The sequence below is a fragment of the Podarcis tiliguerta genome (genome assembly GCF_965153285.1).
Source record: "Podarcis tiliguerta genome assembly, chromosome: 3".
NCBI lineage: Eukaryota > Metazoa > Chordata > Lepidosauria > Squamata > Lacertidae > Podarcis > Podarcis tiliguerta.
Genome location: NC_139536.1, coordinates 106,220,754 through 106,248,003, shown reverse-complemented (window position 1 = coordinate 106,248,003; position 27,250 = coordinate 106,220,754). Strand labels below are relative to the sequence as shown.

Here is a 27,250-nt window from a genome sequence, read left to right as displayed (position 1 = left end):
ACAGTGACATTCATAAAAAGATGTGTGCTGGGAAAAACTTGTTCAGGGTACAGGCTATGTGCTGTTGCTGGGGAAAGGGGCTAGGCAAGACAGCTAAGGAAGATAGGCGAGATAGCAAAGAAAGCATAGGGCACAGGAGATCAATGTAGTGATAGTGCATGCTGAACCAGCCACCGCTTGCGCATGTTCACAGGGGAGTACTAATGTAGGTGACGCAACAAAAAATCGCATTAAATTCCTGTTGGCAATCTGTTGACAGCCGTTGTCTTCAGCCCTTGATTCACTGCTCATCTGGTGTTTGCCAATTGTACTTAACTCAGAAGTTGCACGTCTATTTCCATGGTGCTGATTAGCATACAGAGCTGGTATCTAAGGTTGCAGATTTACAAAGGCTGGAACGGCTAGACTGACCTCACTAAAACAACATTGATCTTAAGGCAGTAGTACGGAGCTAGACTGGGGTAGGTAGGTAGGGGCATTTCTGAAGCACATTGGGGACACTCAAAATGGTGATTTGTTCAGCGGCGATTGTTATAGTTTCCAGATTTTTGATTTTTGATTTATTTTAGCCAAATGGAATTTCACAATGTGATTATATCCACTGTTTGATCTCTCATTGGCTGAGATTATGCCATTAAGAAACCCTTTCAGGGTTCTTTTCTTTGGTGCAGCACCGAATGGCTATGAAGATAATGTAAAAATGCGAGACAGAGTGAAAGATATGGCATGTTTTGCGGGTGCCTTCTTGTTTTTCAAAATTGCGAGTTTCGTGCTGAAAATGGAACATCACAGAAACTCTGTGTGCTGTTCAAATGCATCTTTTAGCATTTTCATGCAGAGCATATGCCAGGAATTGGCTCTGAATTTAATTAAATCAGTTTCCTTTTAATACTACCATCTCCTTGTCTTGAATAACTTCTTGGTAAATAAACTGGTAAATAAGGAACACTAATGGATCTGATGGCTTCTCCTTCTCCTGAAGCATTCCTATATCTCCTGAGGGTGCCTTATCCTGAAGTAAATAGACAAGATGGGGGGAGGGGCCATCCTCCTCTTTCCCAGATCAGTCCTTCCTAACAAGCTGAATGACTGTGTCAGGCTGGATCTCCTAAAAGTACAGTATCCAGGCTCCACCTCTCAGACACAGTCTTTGGACTCTCAGCTTGAGGGAACTTTAAAGCCTTTATTCAACAAATCATTACACTGTCCAAAGCACAGGATGCAAGATTTGTAAGGCTGCAGCAGATCTCTTAAGGTTCATGACTAGATGATAGCTAGTCCCAACACTACTTTGTCCCAACACTACTTTTAAAGGGTAGGATGGGTCCAAACAGTTACATGGTTATTAACAAGAAGAATGAGCTTGCCAGGGATCGCTCCAGTGGGTTGGCTGGAACTGTTCACACCTGTGCTAATGGCAACATGTCCTTAGTAACAGAACCTAAGTCAGTCCTTCCAGGTCACCTTCCACTTCTGGTTCAGCCAGACCCACTGATTGGTTGTCCTCTTTGGCTACCATGGAGACCTCCTCTCTGGAAGATTCTTCTCCCCATCTGTGACGTCTGCCAATAATGGGCTAAAGACTTCTCCTGAGTTGCTGAACTTTGGTTCATCCAAGAGGCTTTGATTTATGAGAAAGGCTGAGACCCTGAACGTTTATCTCTGGTCTCTCTCCATGCTAGCAGACAGATTTACAACACCTGCTTATCTGGTTGGCACCATTGCTCAAGCCCAGTCTGAAACACCATTAATGGGAATAATATCATCATCCAGCTGTGCTCCCATAAAGCCCGCCACCCACCCACCATCACCTGACCTGAGCCACAGAACGTTACAGCTGAAAAGCCCCAGGACTGGCTGGCCTGAGACAATGGCATTGCTAGGTCACAAAGGTGATCAACCAAGGCCCCTTGCTAGCTCCCCACTTTCCCTGTGGAACAAAATATGTAATGCCACCTTCAAATTGACTGGAGGAATGTATTTGGAAGGCTTTGGAGAATATAGAGAAAGCCACCAAGAAGTGAGTAGGTTGTGGCCCATTCTCTACTGGCTTTTCATAGTTCATCTTCCCCGTGGAAGATATTTGAAAGGTAAGTTACCTGGGCTTCCATGCATACAATTTCCAAGCATTATAAAATAGATAAATATCCACCTGCTATAGTAGAACTTGGCAGGAAAGTGTTTCAAGGAGTAATCTTACAGCAAATGTTTAATCCTTGGAAGCCCACCCAACTTTATTCCGCTGGGAGTCTCAGAAGAAAATGGAAATTTCCTTGGCCATTGATTTCTGTTCTCTGAGACTCCCTTTTTTAAAATGAGATTTTTATTAACGTTTTTCATAATACAATAGAATAGCGGCTACCAAACATACAAATAGAAATAAGTAGAAATCAGAGTCCTTTCTTAGTAAATGATTTTCAGCTGTTACCAGCCACAGAAGGTAGTAGACCCTCTCTCAGCTCTCACCTGGGATTTTTCCTTTCTCCTCCCAGATTCTCACCCTGTCTCTCACCCAGGCTCCTCCATCAACCATCTACCACCCCGCAGAGTATACAATCTCTGGACTTTACGACAAAGGACAGAAAGGCAGTAAGATTGTAACAATAAGAAAAGAGACAAAAGAAATAAAACAAAAATACAAATTAGAGAAAGATACAAAAAGAAAACTTCTGATTTTCCATCTGCTGGTTACATAAAAAAATAAAAAATGATTGTTTAAGACATTCAGTCCATTCTAACATCCATCTTTTCCACTTTCTGTTAAACAATATTTCTGTTAAGTCAATCTACTGATTGAGAGCGGGGTAGCTACTGCTGTCTAACAACAGCATGCTTATAATAATATATTTTATTTTAAATTGGTTTGTAATGTACTGGGTGGAGGGTGGAGTTTTATGGTTTTAAGATCATCATCATACATAAGCTGTTGGTCTATTAGAATGCTTCTGAGCATCAGGCAGAAGTTGTCAGGTTAGTGGTACCCATGTAGCTTGAACATTATTAGCACTAAAGGTGAAAGAAAGAGAGAGAGAGAGAGAGAGAGAGAGAGAGAGAGTTGCTAGGGATGGCAACTACCTTTGAGTTCACTGAATTGGTCAACCTGTGCCTGGGCTATTCGATTTTAAATTGTGTGCATGCTCATATTATTTAATGTTCCTCAGTATAAAATTCGACATTTTCCTTGTGGAAGCATTTGATAAAGTGAGCATCCTCCTGCAGTCTGAAGAAGTTTGGCCGAGGCACAAATTGAACCACCTCTCTCTGAGAACTAAGCCCTAAAGTGCTGCTGACCTATGCACAGCAATAAAAAGCAGAGCCACCGTTAATGTTTTCCTGCAGTTGTGTTCTCAGCCTGGATTGCTTCTTGAATCCGGAGTGCTTCAAATGTTAAATGGTGGCATTGTATTAAGCTTCATTACCCACCCACGTAAACATTTTCACAGAAATACAAAGCAGAAACAACACAGGCATTTAGCATTTTGTGGGTAATTTTATTGGTTTTCAAAAGGGCACATTCTGTGCTTCCTCTGCGGTTGCAGATATGTAACTGGGAATATCCCCTCGGGAAATGAATGCAAAGCATGTCCCATATTAAGGCTAATATGCGGCAAATGCTTTGGAGCTTTTGGAATGCTTGTTAGGTGACAATAAACCAAAGATGCATATCCACCAGTGCTAGCCCCAAATAAAAAGGTTTTCACTTGAGCAGTCCATGTACCTCTTCAGCATAGAATAGCTTGTGCCTATGTTCTGTTTGTCAGCAAACTGCCTATTGGGAATTTGCATAGTTATGGCAGCCAACAAAAAAGAACACTTCAGTAGTGTTAGACTAAGAAGTGCCACTTACTGTAACTAGACAATATTCATACGCAGTTTTCAGTAGCCCTAACTACCTGACTGCTGTTGGAAAGATCTGTTAGTATACCGTCCAACATTTCTCCGTTGAAAACAGGGACATCCTATTCAATAAGAATAGTAGTAGTAGTAGTAGTAATAATAATAATAATAATAATAATAATAATAATAATAATTTTATTTATACTCCACCCATCTGACTGGGTTCCCCCAGCCACTCTAGGCAGCTTCCAACATATATAAAAATATAATAAAACATTAAACATTAAAAAAAACTTCCCTATACAGGGCTGCCTTCAGAGATTTAAGCAGAGGTAAGCATTGGAGAAAGGTAATGATTAGTTCTACAATCTCTTCAGCTTTCTCTATCTCTGAGGGAGCTTCTGAATTTTTGTAAGAGACTGGCTTGCATGTGACGACTTTGGACATGAAAGATGTAACATGTACTAAAGTACATACTTTTAATATGCAGTGCTATAGCCAGCATCCCAGGCACACCAGCTTTCCCTTCAATACTCCCTTTCTGCAATTTATAATCTTCCCCTGTTGTCTTGGAAACGGGGGGTATATATTTGCCTTCAGCAGAGAGGGACACATAGAGAAAATAGCAGCTGGCTGGATATTGCTCTGTGATCAGAGGCAAGGTGACTTGAGCAAGTTCATAAAACTCTGTTTCTAGACTACAGCATCCATCATCCCCAACCTGTGGCTCTATTGGCTGGATCTGGTGGGAGTTATTCCAACAATTTTTGCAGGGCATCATGTTTTGCCTGCAGTTGTTTTGGCCGAGACATTTCCCATAATGGACATCTATCCCAGAGACTGGGTTATCAACCTGCCTTCCATTCAAGTAATTTCCTCAGACACTCTGGGATGCAGTCATAGAGTCATAGAACTGTAGAGTTGGAAGGGACCCTGAGGATCATCTAGTCCAACCCCCTGCAATGCAGCTGCCCCATACAGGGATCGAACCTGCAACCTTTGCATTATCAGCACCACGCTCAAACCAGCTGAGCTATCCAGGCTTCTAGTCCTTTGAAGGCTTCCTATGAACTTGACTCTGGACTAAGACAGGGGGATCTTTTCTAGGGTGATGTTGCCAAAGTTTAGAATTACTTGTTTTGCTATATGAATTTGTTTATTCATGACTGCATTACAAACCTAGCAGCATTTTCCATGAACTTTCTTCTTCAGCTCGGAAGTTCGAATGACTTTATGCATATGCATGGCTAGCATTCAGGTCAGGACACTAAAGTTAGCTGTTGTGTAGGTGCATGCACAGACATTCTTTATCGCTGAACTCTTAATATGATTAAACTATCCTTGATTTGCTGGGAACCGCATGACCAGTCCAACTGACTGTTTATTAGCATTTAATCTGTTTAGGTAAATTATCTGTTCTCTTGCAGATGTTGTATATTGTAGTTGTCCCCAGTCCCTTAACGAGACCTGAAACCCTCTCTTGTATGTTTGAGTGGAGCAGAGTATGATGAATTCAGAGAAGCTCTGCACGAGTGCAGATCAGGCAAACCCAAACTGAAGCTCTCAGGGAGCAATGCAATAAACTACACATACTTGGCAACTCTTCCCACTGTCTTGTGGGACACCTTCATGAGACGAACCCTACACAAATCTGGACGGTTGGATGGCGCCTTGCGGCAACTCCTCCAGCAACTCCTGCAGCCAAGCTGGTGCCAAATGTATTGCTCTGCTTTCCTTTGGACCACAGTGAGGCTGAGAAGGGGGTCTTTTTGTCTGGGCAACCGAGGACCTCCATACCCACTGCCCAGAGATGTCACTTCAGTGCTGCTAATGCAGTAGAAGCAATGTGGGAGGCAGCAGTTATGAGTTACCAGTCTCTGTGGCCTCAACAGGTGCTGTGATCTTTCAGTTGTTTGAATTACCCCCAGAGGCACAGTCCATTGTCTGTCAAGACAGATGGATGCCAACAACAACAACAACAATAACAATAACAACAACATCATGGCACCCATCAGCTTGCATGCTCCAACATAACAAAGGTGGAGAAAACTCTCATTGAATTGTACGTTCCCCCCAAAAGCTTGCAAAGAGGAGTTAGGTTTTCACTAGTTCCTGCAATTTGAAAGTAAAATGTGTGATAATCTGAATAATTGGAAATTGTGTCCGTGACCTTAGCATCACATGAGTCTCTTAATTGCAACATCCTTAATTAGGATGTGCTTAAGCAATACAGACTCCGAGGCGCAGAACACATTCATGGGAATCACTATAGCTTAATGAAAATAAATGCCAATGAGTCATCCTCCAGCCTTATAAAATGCTCTTCCAGGGGAATGTGCATGCCCTTTTTCATCTTGCACTCTATTAAACCTCGTTTTACTCTGTTAAAAGGTGATGAAATGTATTTTGTGAGTCTTTCCTTACTGTGAGGCATGCAGAGTTTATAAATGTCTAACATTTAAATGTTAGAGAAGACACTGGCATTGCATTGCAGCTTTTTCATTTTCTTTAAAACAGCTGTATTGGATTTCACTTAATATTGCACACCTTTTACTTGGCAATTGGTGTTCAAGATGAATCCTACATAAGCTGGAAAATCACCAGATACAAATATTTCAGAAAGTATTAGATTTTGTCTTAAGCTTCTGGTCACCTACACTCCAGCAAAGGGGCAGCTTACACCAATTAAAGCCACACAAATAAAATACAAAAAGCTAAAAATATATAAAATATAATAATCAAAAAAGTAGTCGGAAGTATAATATGATTAAAATGATATTGAAATAATATTGTGAATGAAAGTTTAAGAACTTCTAATGGGCCTGTGAAAATATCAAGAAGTTTCTTATATAGAATAGATTCTGTGGCATTTGCCCATTCTTTTGATTATGTTTGTACAGGGGGATGGAAATGGTTAATGTATTTTTTTTCTTTAAAATTTTTATTGATTTTCACAAACTTGTAAACATACAAACAAATAAACAGACAAACATAAATCCTAACCTTATTAAAACTAATCTTACTAACATTGTTAAGCGACTTCCTCGTATCCCCCTAGTTGAATTTTAGTATATATCATTTTAACGGTTTCCCAACTCCAAATTCTGATATAATTAACTTGATCGCTTAACCTGTTTCTTTCATATTCATTCATTCATGTCCTGAAAGGAAACGGTTAATGTAGATTGACCAATGAGAAAGCTCAGAGGCAGAGCCTACCTGGTTTTGAGGCTCAGCCCAGGGGTTTACCAGGGGAGATATTGGAATGAGAGTCAGACAGAGGCAGTAAAAGTCGAACATAGTGGTTGTGACAATAGAGTAAGAGACAGGGATAGAACTGAGAGAGAAGAGTGTGACAGTGTGAGATAGTGCCACATCTAGTTAAGGGTGCGCATCTGAGAAACCGTTCTGAACATATTTAAAACTTGTTTGTTCTTCAGTAAACTTTAATCTTCGTTGTTGACTTTACAACCTGACTGAGACTCAGTATTTCAGCAGAAGAAACCTGGTTGGTGGCAGCGGAAGAATAAAGCAGTGGTGTACAGGTCAATAGTCCGTGGAACAACCGGGGGCTCCGTATGAACGCCACAGATACCATAAAATGGTTGTTACAATGTACATACAATGTGTTGTAAATGTTTCAGCTATTTGTGCAGGTTAATCTGTTTATTCACATGGCATTTTAACCAAGTTTTGACTTTCTGAGCGATACAAGTCCTTGATAGCAAATCAGTTAGCGCCATAATTTATATGGAATAACTTTGTAGGCAGCTGGCCTCCCTGGATTTCTGGGACAGGCATTTGGAGATTTATTTAAGATGCACTACATTCTAAATAATAAGTTGTTGAATGTTCTAAGTCTCTGTGATAGTCCAGGAATTTAAACACCAAATACAATAAATAGAAGCATTCGTCAAATCCACTGCTGGGATAAAAATGGATACGTTCACCATGCAGCCAATACTTTCCAAGTCATTTTAAAGCAACTTTTTATAAATCCTTAGCCTTTAAAGTTAAAAAGGTCCATGATATCATTGATCTTGGGCCTAGTTGTTGCTGGTATAGGGTCAACCATTGCCCTGGATTCACTGCTGTGGGTGCAGATAAAAATTAATAGGAAAGTAGCATGTCTGGGGTGAAGCTCAATAACCCTTCTCTCTGTCATCTATCTGGAATGCTTTTTAAAAAATATATGAATGGGGGAGCTTTTAGTCTTGCAAAACTGTTAACTACTGTGTGAAGTGGTGCAGCCAAGGCACTGAGCTACACACCTCAGAACTAGGCTTCAGTCTGAGACCTTGAGGCTCAAGTGAATATTTTAAGAAGGAAAACAACAAAGGTAGAGAATCTGATCTAGTGGTTCAGGAACAAGCCTATGATGGAAGTTCTTGGATGATACGCCCCCGAAATACAGGTGGGAAATGGCATAATGTAATTTATTAATTAAGAGATTTGTGTTCCAACCAAAAATGGTTGCAGAGCAGTTTATAAAAGCAAAGTAATTAGCAGGAACGTTAATACAATTATCTTAAGTTTCACAACACTGTTTCATACATGTCAAAATACCTTGCTGGTGGAGAACAAGTACTTAAGATAGGAGGGTAGGCTTTTGACCTCCATGTCAGTTTCACATGAATATGACTTATTTTTCAGTATGGTGGGGCATTTAATTATGTATCCCTCTTACTGTATATTTGTGTAGCCCAAGGTGAATGTCACTCTGTGTTTCCCCTTATTATTATGTATCTTGGCTCCATTGTTTCGCCATAGAGAGTCTTGCATTTATGTACACTGTAAAAGTCCATACTACATTTGCTGTACAAGTACAGATGTTTTGGATGGTTTTGTTCCTCTTAAAATGTCCATTACTGGTTGTCTGTGAACTTGGGCAATCAGACTACATCAGTAGCACACAGGTATGATTTACTGCTCTTCTAAGCACAGGAAACACCTAGAAATATTAACCAGGAAACTTAAGTTAATAAGCTGGACTTGACGGCAAAGGTTAATGATAATTCCTGAATCTGGTCTTGATTGAGGAGAAGTTTCCATGCGTGCTTGAACAAGGCTTGTAATGGTCTCCATTACTTAAAACAGTCAGCTTAGCTTTTAGACCTAAATTAATTGCTATTTGTTTCTTGGTTCTCAGCAATATAATTGTCTTCTTATGTAAAGGGAAAGGAAAGACACTCTTCTGCTGCTGCTGTACTGCTAAATGTGTTAGGGCAGGGAACATCTATCTGCACTGGTTGGGATCTCTTCCCCTCCCCCAATGCAGATGAACTTGATTTTGCTTTTTAAAAGCTTTACTTGTTCCAGCTTCTCCCTCCTTCAGATCCTAGTGATGTTTATAAATACACAGGCCATCAGGGCTACTTCACTCCCGCCCAGTGCACATATTGGATGGATCATTACATGTCTAAAATAGAAACAGCTCTGTATTCTGTTATATGAGGGTTGGAGGGTATTTTGGAACTCACTGGAAGCCAGCATTGCACTATAGCAAATTTTTTTTTGAGGGGGTGGGGGGTTGGTGGTTGTTTTTTGCTTTTGTAACAGCTGCAGGACACAGCCACCAGTTTCAGAGGGACAGGTTGTGATGAATATTGGAGCGCGCTGCTTTAATATTGCAGGACCAAACTTTCAGAGGACGGAGGCCAAACGGTTCTGCTGTGTTACGGTACTACAGTGACTTCAAAGCCACATGGCTGAACTCCAGGCATCTTGTTCACATAAAAAGTACATGGGATTGATGATCTGCTGCCACAGATTTTAGATTGAACTTTGTGTATGTACCGTACTTTTCTGTGTGTAAGACTAGGGTTTTTTTCCCTGGAAAATTATATTTTAAAATGGGGGTCCCCCAAAATAGGGAGCATCTTATACATGGGGCATGTTATACACAGAAAAGTACGGTATATACTTCCACTGCTTCCACTATCCAAAACATCTCATTGGTTATAAGCACAGATGGTTTTATTTGTTGTTGTTTTTAATAGCCAGGAGGGCAAAAATTTGATTTGAACTGATGTTATAATGAATTGATTTTAGAATGCTGTATTATTTGACTGTTGTTAGCCGCTCTGAGCCCGGCTTCGGCTGGGGAGGGTGGGATATAAATAAATTATTATTATTATTATTATTATTATTATTATTATTATTATTATTATTGCTATTATTATTATTATTGCAGTAGGTCTTCAGACAACACATTCTGGAATTCACCAGAGATCTAGCAATATAAGTCAGACTCTGAGGGCATCCCTACCCTGCATCACAAAGACTAGAGTAGACCCTACTTCTTTCTCCATCTATCATCTTTCACCATTTGTTAGTTAATATATAAGGACCTAAAAACAGCAGAAGAGCCCTGCTGGATCAGACCAAAGGCCCACAGCATCATGTTCTAATTGTGTCCAACCAGATGGAAAACCTGGAAACAGGATCTGAGTGCAACAGCACTCCTCCATTTGTGCATGTCAGGAACTAGAGGCAGAACATCGCCATTATGACTAGTAGCCATGACTAGTAGCCACTCATAACTGCATCCTCCATGGATTTGACTACTCCACATTAAAAGTCATCCAAGTTGGTGACCATCAATGGGAGCAAATTTTATAGTTAAATTATGTACCGTGTGAACAAGTATTTGTCTATCCTGAATCCTTCAAAATTCAGTTTTATTGAATGTCCCCAGATTCTAGCACATTGAACACTTTCTTAGTACCATGCATAAATATATACACCCCTATCACCTTTTCACTGAACTAACACTCCCCTACCCACCCAAATGTGGGATGTGGGTGGCTCCTGTGGGTTAAACCACAGAGCCTAGGACTTGCCGATCAGAAGGTCGGCGGTTCGAATCCCCGCGACGGGGTGAGCTCCCGTTGCTTGGTCCCTGCTCCTGCCAACCTAGCAGTTCGAAAGCACGTCAAAGTGCAAGTAGATAAATAGGTACCGCTCCGGCGGGAAGATAAACAGCGTTTCCATGCGCTGCTCTGGTTCGCCAGAAGTGGCTTAGTCATGCTGGCCACATGACCCGGAAGCTGTACGCCGGCTCCCTCGGCCAATAAAGCGAGATGAGCGATGCAACCCCAGAGTCGGCCACGACTGGACCTAATGGTCAGGGGTCCCTTTACCTTTACCCACCCAAATATAGCCTTTCCTTATAGTAAGGTGACTCCAAACCCTTGGACCATTTTTGTAGCCCGTTGCTGAAACTTTTCCATGTTTACAATATCTGTTTTGAAGTGAGGCGACAAGAAATGTACACAGCATTCCAAGTGTGATCTCACTATAGGTTTGTGCAACAGCATTAGGGTAATGGTCACACATCCAGATGCTGTGCACAGATCCAGATCAGCTTAGCTTCAGCATGAATTGTTCATGAATTGATGTACATTTACCATTCTGAACAGGAGGACTTCCTCTGTGAGAAATGGTGTCTGGTTTGTAATACATCCAAGCACCATGAACCGTCTTTTTGTATACCAAGCCAGGGAATTATGAACTTTACTTGGAGGGGAGAATGATGTAGCATTGGTTGGTACTGTCATTTTTCAGTGGTTCTAAATGTTGTGGCATGGACCTTTGGAGAGAGGTGACATTGATATAACAGATTGTATAAGCGTTGGCCAAATGGTTTGAAGTCAGTGGAGCAAATGAGAGCTTTTTGAACAATTTGGACAACTGTTATGGGTTTTTGATATAAAAGTGCTTCTAGAATCAAAGGACGCCCCATATTGCATTAGGATTTTCTGGAGAAACAGAACGTGGTGTTTGGCTAATATTTTTTGGGATTGGTATGGTGTTTGGCTAATATTTGTACAGCAAACACCAAACAGCGTGAGTTAAAAGCAGGAAAAATAATTCCTAAATTATCCATATTGAGCTGCAGTGTTACTGGAGAATCCTGTTTGGCACCCATTTGTTCAGTGATTTTGAAAGAGTTCTAGGTCCACAGACCGTTCTTCACGGCATTTTACTGCTTCAAAAGTGATGTGCCATCCTTGAAAGTTAACAGATGCGGCCTCCTGCTGCAATACCAATTTTACAAATACACTTCAAAAATTCATTTCCTTTTTTTTTTTGAAACGAAAGAGTAAACATACATCAAAGAGCTGCTTTTCTGAGTCCATATCTTTTACTTTCTTTTTATTTTATTTTTTTAAAAGACTTGTTTTTGTGGATGGACCTATCTTCCTGAACACCACACCATTCCATTCTCTACAGGGAGCGAATGGGGCTAGCATTTTCTGTTGCTGTTTATCATGTTTGGCTGGCTTTCACACATTCTCCTCTGTGGCAACATATTTTAAGGAATTCTGTTTGTCTATTTATAATGAATTGCTTGTTCTTTTCTTTTTTTCCTCCCTCCTCTCTCTCTCTCTCTCTCTCTCTCTCTTTTTGATGAGAGAATTTCCTTCTTCTCTCCCCAGTGGCCATACTATGTGCCACAAAAATGTCTCTTACATGGTCAGATTATCAGCATCTTTGTGGTCAATGACATTACATAGGGATAAACCTCCCTGTGATTTGTCTTCCCGCAAGATCCGCGTGCCACTTTTGTAAATGTAATACAATTTGAATAAACTTGGGGAAACCATCTGGTTATTAAGCAAAGGAAAACATGGCTTGAGCAATTAAGACTTAACTTAGATGTGACTGTAATCCTGATAACAATGCATTGTGAGTCATACACAGGCATCTGCCTTCTGTGTTGTGACAAATTAAACCATTGGTCTTTCTCGCTCAGCACTGCTGGCACCCTTGAGGGACTCAGGAAGGAGTCTTTCTGAGTCAAACCTGGAAATGCTAAGGATTGAACCTGTGACCTTTTCCATGTAAAACATGAGCTCTGCCACTGGGCTACAGCCTTTCTCCAGAGCTACGGTGCAATGTCGGCTGGCTTACTGCTATGGCCCATCAGTTATTCTGTCCTAAATGCACTATGTTATAACACTGATGTGTTCTGGTTAAGTCTATAGCTGGAACAATGCTGTTGTCATAAATAAGTACTCCTCCTACCTCTTTGTGCTGGTTGAAGAGCAAAGCTTTCAACTAAATAATTCTGATTAGCATGATTGGGGAAGGGCCTTTTTACTGACATACTGACTGGGTTGTTGTTGTTGTTTTTATTATGTATTTTTAAATTGTGATTTTATGTTGTGAACCACCTTGAGACCTGTGGGTATAATATGGTTGACAAATTTAATAAATAATAAAAATAAGAATAATGCTGATGTCAGTATATTGAAAGTAACATACTATGGGGGTAATAGGGTCAGTTATCTGACTCAGTATAGAGCAGCACCCTTGGTGTAAGGGTTTAGATGAACTACCCAACACCTCTAGAAAGAAACAGATTCTACATATTCAGTTAAGGTCTTGTCATTTTAAAAAGGACGGACTTTCTGAAGAACTGCCCCCTGGCAATGTTTGTGTCAGGAGTGTGTGCAGGAGCCAGGCCTTGTGACCAGTAGGACTTTGCAGGACTGGGGCCTTCCTAAGTTTGTTCTGAAGAGGCAAGGTGTGGCCGCACAGGTGAGGTCGATTGGTAACTCACAGCACCTGGTGGCAAGAGCCAGGAAGGGATATAAGGTCAGCATTTCCCTTTGGCTCTTTGCCACAGCAACACGTTCCCTGCCTTGCTGCGTTTGACACCTTGACTCTTTGCTTCTTGATTCTCGGACCCCTGACTTCATGACTCCTTGCTTCCTGATCCTTGGCTTGCTGACTCCTGGCTTCTGGACTCCCATTCCTGCTCCCATCCCACCATCTTGCCCCCGGTCCCAGCGTCCCCAGCTGGGACTTCGATCACCCGTGAACTGGACCGTGACAGTTTGACACTAGACATTGGCAAGGGCGTACTTGGAAAGGTAAATTAACCTCATATGCAGTGGCACAATGGTAAGGTGAAAGAATTAGGCAGCACCTTAGAGGTAGTTTGGAGTGATTGCTTGTACATGTACCAGTGGCTGTTGCTGGCTAGGACTGCTGATTGCTAAGAAGAAACGATGTTTTGTGATGGACCTACATGATACATACACTGTAATGCAATCTCAAAGTGGTGGCCAATGCTAACTAGCTTGAACACAACCACTAGCCAGTGTATGTAATCTGCTGTTGGCAACCATATTGTACATTTTGAACCAATCACTTCCCCCTTATCTTTGTCCTTTTGGGCATGATATTATAAGTATATCTGGCCTAACAGGAGAACTATTAGTGCCAATAATAGTGTGCTATTTAACACATAAACTGATAGTCTCAAGCTAAATATTGCCAGAATACAGTTTCACAATTAAAACACAATTATAAGTAGCTAGATAATTGGACTGTTGGATACAGGAAGAACATAGCCACAAGAGACCTGCCTGCTTCTGTAGTTGTGCAAATGCGTCCATGGTTCTTGAATGCGAGAGGCATTACAACGCTGTCTGGTCTTATACTCTGCCCTGTCTGCTTTTCTCCTTGCTATTTGTAGGTAGCCATCAAAGGATGTTCCTTTTGCACATCAGTCCACACTGACTTGCTAAAAGAGCTCCTAACAATATCATTATGGTTACGTGTTTGGTTTTCTTTAAGAAAGAAAGACTTGGAAGACTTGTAGAGAGAGAAAATAGCCACTTACACGAAACAGGAAGTGAAAAGCCTTGTTTCAAAATAGTTTTGTCTAAAATAAAACATAGTGGTGAGTGACTTTCTAAAGCCCACAGCAGAGAACAAGTATCATGGGATGGAAAGTGTGTAATTGAAATCTGTTGATAGGAATTCTTGTGATGTTTATGTACTATTTCTCATAAATAAATTAGCCATGCTCTGCAGAATGAAATAATAATAATTGCATTGTTAACAATGCTGGTGTACTCCACTGTTGAGACGGTTGTTTCCCCCCATGTACATATCAAGCAAGCAGTGATGTCTCCCAAGCCAATAATGATGAACATAGGAAGAGTCCTGCTAGATCAGGCTAATGGTCCATGATACCTAGAATCCTGTTCCTAGCAGTGACTAGTCAGATGTTTTGGGGAAGCCCACAAACACCGTGCATTGCTTGTGGGTTTCCCAAAAACATCTGACTGGTCACAGGCAACAGCCATCCTTTGTCCGCCACCATCCTGTATCTAGAGATGAATTGCTTCTGAACCTGTGCACTTCATTTAGCTGTCTAAGCAAGCACGTAGCTACCCATCACATCTTTTGACGGCAAATTCCATAAGATGCATGTTGTAATGATTCGGGATTACTGTTTCTCCCCATTCACCCAAATATTCCTGCTTGGAATGAGTGTCACTCAGGATAAGTCACCTGCCTGCCATTCCCCTTAGTTTAAGTGTGTTCACTTCTCAAAACCTTGGTGCAAGCCTGAAACACACTGATTTTCTGGTGATCAAAGGGAAATCCATTGCAATATCTATAAAGTATGTAAATAAATTGCTACGTACTGTTCAGAAGGGTAGGTACTGTTCCAGTCCAAAGGTTTACAGGCTGGAGAATTCCAATGGATTTATTGTTCCTGTAGAACTTCTCATGGTACAACTTCTTCACAATGTAGGCTGGTAATCCACAAAGTTATGAGGAAGATCTGACCCATCGTGACTAGCTATTAGATATGTTCCAAGTGATATAACTCACTGAGTACTGTTTGCCCTGGAAACAGGCATGCTTTCTTGTTCTGGCCTTTTTGACTGTCCTGCCAGAAGGGCACACCATGACATTGATAGTTCGCAGATCATCCATGCATAGAGCAGACTGTTCTGCAACTAAAATGAAAAGTATTTGTCACCCTTCAGAGAGCATGGGTAGCAAAGAAAAGTGTGTGTGGTGTGCATGTTCGTGGCTTGGAAATTACAAATACCCTTTGCCAATAAGTGATTACAGTTTCATCTATAATTGCATGGCAGTCTTTTAAAAGTGTATAAAAAGATGCAGGCAAAGATGAGTTAAGAAACACAAGTCTTCATTTCCTGTTGAAACTAAGCTTTGGACACTTATGACTGTATCCTCTGCCCGAACATTCTTGATGGGATGGGGGCTATGTTTTTGCTTATGGTTCTCTGTAACTGTGTATCCTGGGCAGCAAAGCTAAACTGCCCTTGTTAGGTAGTTGTACCTGGATGCCAAATTTGTGGGAAGTAGAAGTTTCCGTGAGATTGAAGAACTGGATCTTACCTGACCCAAATGCATTTCAGTCTCCAAGTACAATTCTACAAGGATAGCATTTGCTCCAACTGCTTGTTTTTTCCACATTTGTTAAATCTGAGAGTTGTGTGGTGTAGGTGTGCTAAGAGAATGAACTGGGAAGATCTGGTTCCTATCTCACCTGAGCCATAGGCTTTTTAGGTGGCTTTGAGAAACGTCTGCTGCCAATCTACTCATGGGAGTAATAGTTACCTGTTACCCATTTTATCAATTTTCTCAGATGTGGCAACCAGAATTGGGTGCAGGTTTGCAGCAGAGACATTGTCTTGCAAGAGCACAGCTTTGCCAAGCAGAGGAAAAATACAACATGTGCCCAACAGATACTGGCCCAATCATAACACAGGGCTTCATGTGTATTTGGGGCTAATGATTGTAACATTGGGGCCATTTGCAGGAGTGCGTCTCATGTAGGCATAGTGTTGCCTTCTTGTTTTCTAGTTACAAAATTCACCAAGCTCTGAAATATTGATCTGGAAAAGATTTGTTTCATCAGTTACAACAGGCAATCCTGTCTCAAACTCTTCTACTCTGTTTCCCTGTTTATATTACATTTATATATCACCTTTCCTCCAAGGATAGCAAGGTGGTATACAGGATTCCTTCTCCCATCCCCGTTTTATCTTCTCAACAATCCTGAGAGACAGTGACCTGGCCAAAGTCATACAAGTTAATGGATGTATAGGTGTTTGAACCCTGATCTCTGTGCTCCTGGTCCAACACTCTAATCACTGCACTAACTCATATATTTAGGTATTTGTATTCAAGACTATAAAGCCCTCTCAAGGTGGTGGTTCACATTATACAACGAAATAAAGGAAGAAAATGCAGACTTCGCAATAGCGGTTCAATCTAAAAACTCGTCAGTAAAATAATATTAAAATAGCTACAGTGGTTAATTTGCAGCTAAAAGCCCGAACCAGCCTTCAATCAATCAGTTAAAAATAGGTGCAGATGTAAATTGACAGATCTTTAGAGTTGAGATATGCAAACCTGAATTGCAAAAGGCGAGCGAGGGCTTTTTTTGTATTTTGCATATTAAGTGCAGTGGCAGCCATAAAAATGATTTATGAGAACAATACAGAGATGTCATCTCTCTGTGCCGTATAGGCAAACAATTGAAGTTGATTAAGAGTTAGCAGATGAATGAATCTCATTTCTCTTGTCAGGCATGTTACTCAACTGAAACTCCCAACTACATGTTAGGTTGATTCTATGATTGTTTTCTCCATTGAGTTTTTATTTTTATTTTTATTTTAAACCCAAAGCAGACACAAATAAGGGGCTTAACCTTTTCCTATCCAGTCCATTTTTTACCCTCACCTTGAGAGAGTCATAGTGATCATAGTGTTGAATGTAGGCTTGATAGGCCCAGAGAGACCTCAAACGCTTGCTTCATAATGAAGTTTACTGAGTGACTTTAGTTCATTCATTCTCTCTCAACTTAACCTACCTCACATGGTTGTTTTGGGGAGACACATTTTGTATGGTATCCTGAACTCCTGGGATGAAGAGTGGGATTAAATAATAAAACTGGCTGGTGCAGGTTAAACTCTGTACAAGTGGAAATCCTTGCACTAATTGTAAGAGTGCATTGGACGCCACCCTTTGTTTCCATTATCAGGAGTGTCTCCTGATTATAGGGTTGGGACATTCACTGGAGCAGCATGAGAGGTGCAGGAACAATCCTGAAAACTCCGGATGGAGTTAAGTAATACATAAGTAATACATTTAATTGTTGTTGTTGTTAAACTGAAAATTGCCTCCTGCTTTTCTGCTGATGGCATTTTTCTGCTGGATCTTAGTCCCATCCATGAATGGATTGTGCCCTTTGTTAGTGGTTGCCTAAAGGTAAAGGGACCCCTGACCATTAGGTCCAGTCGTGGAAGACTCTGGGGTTGCAGCGCTCATCTCGCTTTACTGGCCGAGGGAGCCGGCATACAGCTTCCAGGTCATGTGGCCAGCATGACTAAGCCGCTTCTGGCGAACAAGAGCAGCGCACGGAAATGCCGTTTACCTTCCCGCTGGAGTGGTACCTATTTATCTACTTGCACTTTGACGTGCTTTCAAACTGCTAGGTTGGCAGGAGCAGGGACCGAGCAACGGGAGCTCACTCTGTTGCGGGGATTCGAACCACGACCTTCTGATTGGCAAGTCCTAGGCTCTGTGGTTTAACCCACAGCGCCACCCGTGTCCCTAGTGGTTGGCTAGTTAGGATCAAAATCCTGCATTTGCCCAGTACCATGGAGGGTTAATAGGCAGCAGTTCTGCTACAGCTGTGTAAGGAACTTTAGGCTCTGGGCTAACTGTGATTCTCCAAGCCTCTCTGTCTGGCCTTTTAAAATCCTCCTCTGGCTCTTTGCCAGCACTGCTGGGTGCTCTTTTTGAGTTCTGTTGCTTGGCTGAAGTCCTTGAGCTTTGGGTTGCCTGGATGGAGAAGTGTACCTGTGTTAGCGCAGAAACATCTGTCTTTGTGTGGTTAAAATTCACCTACTGTGCAAATGTATGAGTCCCCTCTTTAGTCCCACCCCTTTTGCCTCTGGCTCTGTCCACCCTTGGCTTGCAGCCCTGTGGAAGGGTGCCTAGAGGGAATATGGGTCCCTGGTTCTGGAAAAAGTGTACCCACCCCTACACTGTAGTGCCTTTGCTGTTTCTGAAAGCTACATCATTTCCTTTTCTTTCTAAAAAATAATTTAGGGGTGCTCTCATTTTCCTCCTGTATTGAAATACAGTGGTGCCTCGCAAGACGAAATTAATTTCTTCCGCGAGTCTCTTCGTCTAGCGGTTTTTTCGTCTTGCGAAGCAACCCTATTAGCGGCTTAGCGGATTAGCGCTATTAGCGGTTTAGCGGCTATTAAAGGCTTAAGGGATTAGCGGATTAGCTGCTAAAAGGCTATTAGCGGTTTAGCGGCTTAGAAAAAGGGGTTGGGGAGCGGAAAAAAATCTCAAGACTCGCAAGACATTTTCGTCTTGCGAAGCAAGCCCATAGGGAAATTCGTCCTGCGAAGCGCATTGAAAAACGGAAAACCCTTTCGTCTAGCGGGTTTTCCGTCTTGCGAGGCATTCGTCTTGCGGGGCACCACTGTACTGCCCCTCAATGAGGCCAAACTTGGATTCACAAAATGTTTAGGGGTATGTGTACCTCTGCGTCTCCCCAGGAAAAAAAGCACTGGCCATATCCATTCAAAACATAAAAATAAAAAAGATTCTGTCAGACCTTCTCCCCTCCCTCCATGGGTTCCATTTTTACCGTTATCCATCTATTATGTAATCATAGTAGCCAAAGTTCATTTCACTTTACAAGTGTCATTGTATTCCTGGCAATGATTTCAACTGTCTACAGTGGTCATTTAAACATATTAAAAATTTATTCCAGTCTTTTAAAAATACTTGGTCTTCCTGGTTTCTGATCTTTCCCGTCAGTCTTGCCATTTCTGCGTATTCCATCAGTTTTGTCTGCCATTCTCCTCTGGTTGTTACTTCTCCTTTCCATCTCTGGACTAGAAGCATTCTTGCTGCTGTCATTGCATACATACAGTCTTTTATTTTATTTTATTTTGGTAGTTCCTCACCTATTATACCTAACAGAAAAGCCTCTGTTTTTTTAACAAAAGTTTTCTTAAACATTTTCTTTAACTCATTATTTATCATTTCCCAGAAAGCTTTTACCACCCCACAGGACCACCACATATAATAAGGTACTCTCTTTCCTTTTACCTTTCCAGCACAAATTTGAGCTGGTTTTATACATTTTCGCAATTTAACTCAGAGTCAGATACCAATGGTACCTCATTTTCATATAGTTTTCTTTCAACGAATAGCAAGCCTTAAACTTCAAATCATCTTTCCATAACTTTTCCCATGATGAAAGTTGTATGTTGTAACCGAAATCTCTTGCCAAATGTATCATCACTGATTTAACTTCTTCGTCTTTAGTAAACCACCCCAAAAGCAATGTTTACATTTTTGAAAGTAATTTCACATTGTTTTCCAACAGAGAAAGCTATGGCATTGTTGGTTCTCATCATGTTGAAACAAAGCTCCCAGTAAATGTAAATGACAAATGGACATGCATACCTGGTTTTTCTCTTTCTTTTTCTTTTTGGAAAGGTTGTGCAGCTTGTAGTTTCGGTAGCTGGAGGAGTTTGTGAAGGAGGAGATGGTTGTGAATATATCTGCAAGATTGCATTTTGCACTGATACAGTGAAAACGTGGGTGGTGGAGCTGCCACCAAGGAATAGAGATGAGTGACAACCTCAAATTAAGCTACCATTTTTAGCAAGAGCTGGAAGTATAGCACAAGAAGAGCTCTACTAGATCAGACCAAAAGTAATTCCTTCCTTCCTTCCATCCCCCACTCCACCCAAGGAAATCACATCCCATTTCTCCCCTTTTTGCCCATATGGATGCTCTGAGCTTAAGTTCCCACAAATTCACAGGTGGCAGAGCCTGTGGGTGAATCAGCAGTCCTTTTCCCTTTAAACACTTATTTCTGCCTAAGAATGAACACCTAAACAAGGTTTTAAGGCTCTTATTAAATGAGCCGGCATGTTCAATCTTCCATGGCTGAGCCAGTTAGCCAAAAGATTCCCACATGGTGGGAAGATCGGCAACATAATACCCCACCGAATCAGTCATCTGGCACAGTATAGAGAAAGAGGGTAGCTTTGTAGTGTTTGAACACGTTTATTCTAATATCTTCCAAACTATTGACTGAAGTTAAGAGAGGGGGACTTGAGAGCAAGCTTGAATTCAAATTCCTATTATATGTATAGGAAAGGAAAGCTTGAGGAGCTGAATACTTTGCTTTCTTTGCTTATTTGGTTAGAGGGTTATGAAGCTCTATACCACTTTTCACTAACATGATGGCCTCCATATGTTGGACTACAATTCCCATCAGCCCAGCAAGCCTGGACAGTGGTTGGGGTGATGGGAGTTGTAGTTCAAAGCATCTGAAGGGCATCGGTTTGCAGAAGCCTGCTCTTCACAGTCACTGGGATACCTTTATGCTCCTATCTTTATGCAGCTACTTCGATTCCTTTGAAGATAGGGACGAAAGAAATGCTTAGGATTTACAGCAGGAGGGGAAGGTTTGAAATCTAAAGGCATCTTTCTTTAATAATTTTGCATTCCAGAAAATTTCTTTTCAGAATGAAAGTACAGTTACTGGGCAGATGTCTCTCTCCATGGTAGTGCTTTTCCTGCAGAAACTTGTTTTCCCCAAGAACTCCTAGAATTATTTCCGGCATCGGGGTAGAGAATGTTTTTGGCTCTATGGGCCATATGTTTATCAGGATTGGCTTCATGAGCAGGGCAACCCACCTGTCAATCACAGGACATCCCATGCTTAGCAGCTAGATTGCCCTGTCCACCAGCCAAAATCCTTTGGGTGGGGACCATGCTGCAAGGAACATTGTCAGCCCCATGTTCAGCACTTTGGGTAGCTCCAAGCACAGGTCTGGCTTGTTTCTCCCCTTTCTGTCTCTTGATTGGAATGGGAAGAATAAGGCTGTGTTTTATAGGCTTTAATTTATATATTTATATATTTAATGAATTTATTTATTTTTCCAAAAAAAAATTGATTTTCACAAAATTATAAACACACACAAAAATAAACAAACAAGCATAAATCATAACCTTATTAAAACTAACCTTAACATTGTTAAGTGACTTCCTTGTATCCCCCTAGTTGAATTTCAATGCATAACATTTTAACGGTTTTCCAAATCAGTATTCTTATAAAATTAACTTAATCGCTTAACATCTTTCTTTCTTTCCAGTTCAGCATTGAACATATTAATTCATCACATTGCATATTTAAATCCTAAGCCTATCTGGTAATTGCAAGCTTTTTCCAATTAGTTTAACTTAACATATTTAACTAAATAATCATTAAATTTCATCCATTCTTCCTGGTACTCCTCCTCCTTCTGGTCACGGACTCTTCCAGTCAGGTCGGCTAGCTCCGAAAAATCCATCATCTTCATCTGCCATTCTTCCACTGCTGGTACTTCTTGCGTTTTCCACTTCTTAGCTAATAAGATTCGAGCAGCGGTTGTGGAATACAAAAATAATTTAACATCTTTCTTGGGCAATTCCAAACCTGTTATTCCAGAAAGAAAGGCCTCTGGTTTCTTTATAAATGTATATTTCAACATTTCTTCCAATTCATTATAAATCTTTTCCCAGAAGTCTTTCACCTTGGGGCAGGTCCACCACATATGATAAAAGGTACCTTCTTTTTCTTTACATTTCCAACATAGATTATCACAGTTATGATAAATCTTTGCTGATTTAACAGGGGTCAGATACCATCTATACATCATTTTCATTATGTTTTCCTTTAAGATTGTACATGCAGTGAACTTGACCCCTTTCTTCCACAATCTTTCCCAATTTTTGAATTTATATACCGCTCTACACCCGGAGGTCTCAGGGTGGTTCACACACACAAAAAATCACAACATATATAAAATCAAAATAAAAACAATAACCCAATAACATCCCCCTCTTTGACTGTGAGTGCCTGGTGTGAAATCAAACTTAAGCAGGACTTAACCCCCTCCAGACAGCTGTGCAGCATGGGTTAAAACCTGCTAGGAATAGGCACCTGCAGCCATCCAACTTATCAAGTGATGTCACCAGTAATGCCAGCAAATTGGCTTGATGGTGTGATTTGCAAAGAAAGTGGCCCCGCAGGCCAAATTGGACAACCTGGTGGGCCAAGATGGGCCCATAAGCCAGAGGTTACTCACCCCTGCCCTACATGATATATTGAAGCGCATCAGATATATCTGTTGGTTAGCGCCAGTGGTGAGAAAGCTATGATGCTTCACTTGTGGTTGGACTACAGTTTCAATTATCCCTGATGACTGGCCATGCTGGCTGGGGAGATCAGTGTTGGATGTCTGTGGTGTACTTTGCTAGTATACAGTGCAGCTTATTTGTTTGTTTGTTTTTTTAAATATAGTTTTATTGATTTCCAAAATGTAACAATTACAAAAATAGAATAAATGGAATAGAAGAAAATGCTAAAACACAATTTATAAAAGGATGCCATATTTCAACAAAATAGTCTACGTCATTCCAATCCTTTCTAATTCTGTGTCACTAGTAGGTGTGCTCCTACTGAAAGAAAAGTAATTAGTTTTTTTAATAATAAAAGTCAAAATGCCCTTCTTTAAAAATGGTTAACTTTGGGTACATTCTACATACTGACCCGTAATATACGTAGCTTATTTTTGTAAATACCCTCTTCCAGAAGGCCTTTATATGTTCACATGCCCACCACATGTGAAATGTTGTACCTGTACTATTTCAATCTCTCCAGCACGATGGTGGGATACTTTTATTAATATAGCTCATTGTAATGATGTCAAATTTATTAGGGAAACAGAAACAGAAATGAACTAACTGGACACCACCAAATTCTTTAAATGTGTTAGTCTCCCACCCAAAATTGCATTTATAAAGTCCATTAATATATATTAATAAAAACACTTCTGTCTTATTGTTTCTCCAAATGGCATATAAATTCACTGAGACATTTTCATCCTGGTCTTCTACAATATTGTCATCAGTAGGAAAGGGACTTTAAATTAGTGATGACGAAGTACTTGCTGGCTTTACAGAAGGTGCTAGGTTGAGTTTTTGTCATATCCAACTACAAAGGATGTTAGGCAGCAGAACTGCAAGGACTTCTGCCTGAAACCATAGAAAACAACTGTCGGTCACGGTACACTACGTGAGCCAACAGGCAGCTTAATATGTCCATATATTGTCCAATCAATTGTCTACGGCCTAATTTTATTTCACTAGTGGATGAACAGCTGTCACTTTCCCCTGAGGGAGATTGTGATATATCTCCTGCAGATGTTTAAGCGAGTGAGTTTGTTCATCATCAGGGCATCCATCACCCATATATGCCATGTACCTCTTCTCTAAACCACTGTAGTGGGTACGTCATTATTCTTCCAATTTTTGTGAGTGGTACTCCGGCTGCCGTTATCAGATTCTTTACAAGGTCTCTGTGATCATTCTTTATGCTGTTCTTGGCATATTCTAACAGGAACTCTTGTGAGGTTTTTCCAATTTTGTAACTTATTATCTCTCTGGTGTTTTTTGCAGCATCCTATCAATATTTTTAATATAGTGGTGCTGCTGCCAAGTGTATCTATGGGCCTTGCACTGTTCTTTTGACGCCAATATTTTTGAAGGTGTCATCATGATTTATTTATTTTTATAAATGAAAGTTGAAGTGTAATTCCACTGACATAGAATTTTAGAGCAGTTTTCTTTGAGCACCATACTGACTGTGCTTTTTTTCTTTTGAACAAGTATAATTCTGGCAAGATGCTGAAATTTAAATCTGGTATTTCTTATTTTTGCTACTGAATTTCTTTTACTCTTTATATTTTTTTGATAGCATTCCTGACATCTTTGTAAACTGTTTCAGTTTTTTAAAGTGCTTCAAGACTTTAAACCCCGCACAGGAGTCAAAAACATTAAAAAGAAACAACACAACACCCAGAACAATGATGCATTAAAATATTCAATAAGCAGCACATTTCATTATTGAAATTCTATCTGGCAAGCTGCCATGCTTGTGTAGATGGAACAATTGGAAGAGGGCAACAAAACTGAATTCTACCCAGGGCCAATGAAATAGGTGAGAGAGATTAAAATCTGCAGACTCAAGTTGCTATTTCGTAGCCTGAGGCAAGGGATAAGATGACACCCTTTATTTTGCATACAGAAGCTGACTAGATGGGCAGCTGATTCATACTTCAACACTGATGGTGGAAGAGGACACTCCATGACACCTAAGGGAAGGTTGCTACAATGCTACAATGGCGCTGTGCTCTAACCACCGAGCCTCTTGGGCTTGCCGATCGGAAGGTCGGCAGTTCAAATCCTTGTGATGGGCTGAGCTCCTGTTGCTCTGTCCCAGCTCCTGCCAACCTAGCAGTTCAAAAGCATGCCAGTGCAAGTAGATAAGTAGGTACTGCTGTGGTGGGAAGATGAATGGCGTTTCTGTGCACTCTGGTTTCCGTCACGGTGTTTCATGCACCAGAAGCGGTTTAGTCATGCTGACCACATGACCCAGAAAGCTGTCTGTGGACAAATGCCTGCTCCCTCGGCCTGAAAGCAAGATGAGTGCTGCTACCCCATAGTCGCCTTTGACTGGACTTAACTGTCCAGGGGTCCTTTACCTTTTACCTTACAATGAAGTCAGGTGGATTTTTTTCCAGAATCTCCCTGCCCCCCCATGCTTTATTTTCCCGTGAATTTTTCTTATTTCATAAGATCATTAGCTACAGTAAATGGAACAAATTTCAAATACTATATTAGGCAGGCTTGGCCATTTCAAAGTTTTTAGCTTTGTTTTCTAAACACAGATAACATGCTAAATTAGATAATGCTTAAGGACATCTAACTATCCAAAATTTTCTTGAAAACCCATATCATTGGTAGGCTAATTTAGGGGTTGCAGAACAGGCTGTGTGGCACATGGTATACTGGCCTCCAGTAGTAAGGAGCGCTGTGCTCCAGCACCTGCCACCTGAAGCGATCGCCTCAGTATATCTAATAGTAGAGCCAGCCCTTTCCAGGCTTGATAACACCATTAAGAATTCTTGAGGTGGCCCCTCAACACAGATAAATTTACGAAGCTAAGCTCATCATGCTGATTGCATCTTTTATTTGCTGGTAACAATTATTATAATTGATTGTTCACTGCAAATTGCTCTCTGAGATAAATAAGATCCAGAATAAGGGACGAGTTGATTAGAGTTATATTCTAGAGTCTGGTTTTATTTTTTTAATGGGGGAAGGGAATTGATAGTTGCACAAAGGTTAGCTAAAAATCCTTTCACCCCTCTTGACATTTTGCAATATAACCTAAGCCTCCCGTAAATTGCATTGACAAGCTGGCACAACGATGCACCTTGAAAATGAATGAATGCAATGATGGAATGTAAACATTTCCAAACACCTGCAGTGATCTGGGCCAGATGTATACTAGCAAGCAGTAAGATGACAGAGAGACAGAGCCATGTTTGATTTCTCCTTGAATCCAAGGCTGCGGCTATGGGAGAAACAAGACCCTTTTGGCGTGTTAATGCTGTGAACCTTGCCATCATAGGCTCACGTTGTATATACACGTAAATAAGCTATATATCATAAAGACACTACAGTCTGCACTGTGCCTCATTCCAAAAGAAAACATAAACCCTGGGTAAGCGCCTGGAATCTTGCACCGCTCAGAGATTGTGGTGGCGTGAAACAATAATATTCATTAATGTCAAGAATGCATTCATTATGTTATTTCCTGCAGTACAAAGATATTCTTTTAAAAGAACAAATAGCCAACAAAGCAAACTCCCTTTCCACATTGGAACAACAAAAACAAAAAACCCACTTTGCACAAGCATAATTTCTTAGACCCTTTCCTTGAGATTTGCCTCTGGATGAACATGGGAAGTGTTTTCTACAGCTCCTTATACCTATGTCTAGGTACTGGTAGTTTTGTGGGCCTAGTTTATGGCTCTTTTTTTGGGGGGGGGAATGGGTTTGTTTACAATGGTCTATTGCAAAAAGGAATAAGGGGAAATCATTCTCTGTAAATAGACTGCATTAGAGGAATCTTGGTTGATTGTATCGCTCGATCTTTTTTGTGATTGTTTCCATTACGGTTTCATTTGGAGGCAGAAAATTTCCAATTTGTCTAGCCCTGTGTGTCCCATCCATCTTCATGGTGGTGTTGAAGGGTGCTTTTTGTTCCCTTGTAGTTAAAAGCAGCTTCAGATTAGGAAGTTTCATCCAGAAGCGTGCTGATGATGATTGTAAGATTTCCACCACAAACCTGGATAACTGTGAAAAGTAACTTTTTTAGCAATTGTCTCCTGGAAGTAAAGCTGCCGAAACCGTTTTTCTTCTTTGCTCTTGCATGTCAACACGTTTGGCTTATTTTGAAAGCACTTCAGTGTCTGGCAACGATATGGTGCTTACAACAAAGCAAGTGGAACAGCGGATGCGAAGCCTGGAATGGATAAAAGGAAGGTTCAGAATTCCTTTAGAAATCTCAAATAGAACTTGGCAAACTGTAGCAAGCGGCTTCCTATCATAGCTAGACAGGAAGTGTCATATTTGATAAGTAGCATTTGAGCTTTGAAGCAGGAGTTTACACTTTGGGAGAGATTTCCCCCCC

The 27,250-nt window shown here is 40.8% G+C and overlaps 1 protein-coding gene across 3 annotated transcripts in view; it reads left to right on the top strand.

The window, feature by feature from the left end:
- PLCB1 (phospholipase C beta 1) overlaps positions 1-27,250 on the top strand; it is a 455,632-nt gene that overhangs the window by 86,355 nt on the left and 342,027 nt on the right. The window contains exon 1 of one of the 3 annotated variants that reach the window (XM_083431906.1): positions 745-2,090. The exons of the other annotated variants lie outside the window; for them this stretch is intronic. The gene's annotated coding sequence lies outside the window, so the exon portion shown is untranslated. Of the gene's footprint in view, positions 1-744; positions 2,091-27,250 lie in introns of those variants that run through there. 3 annotated transcript variants of the gene reach the window in all.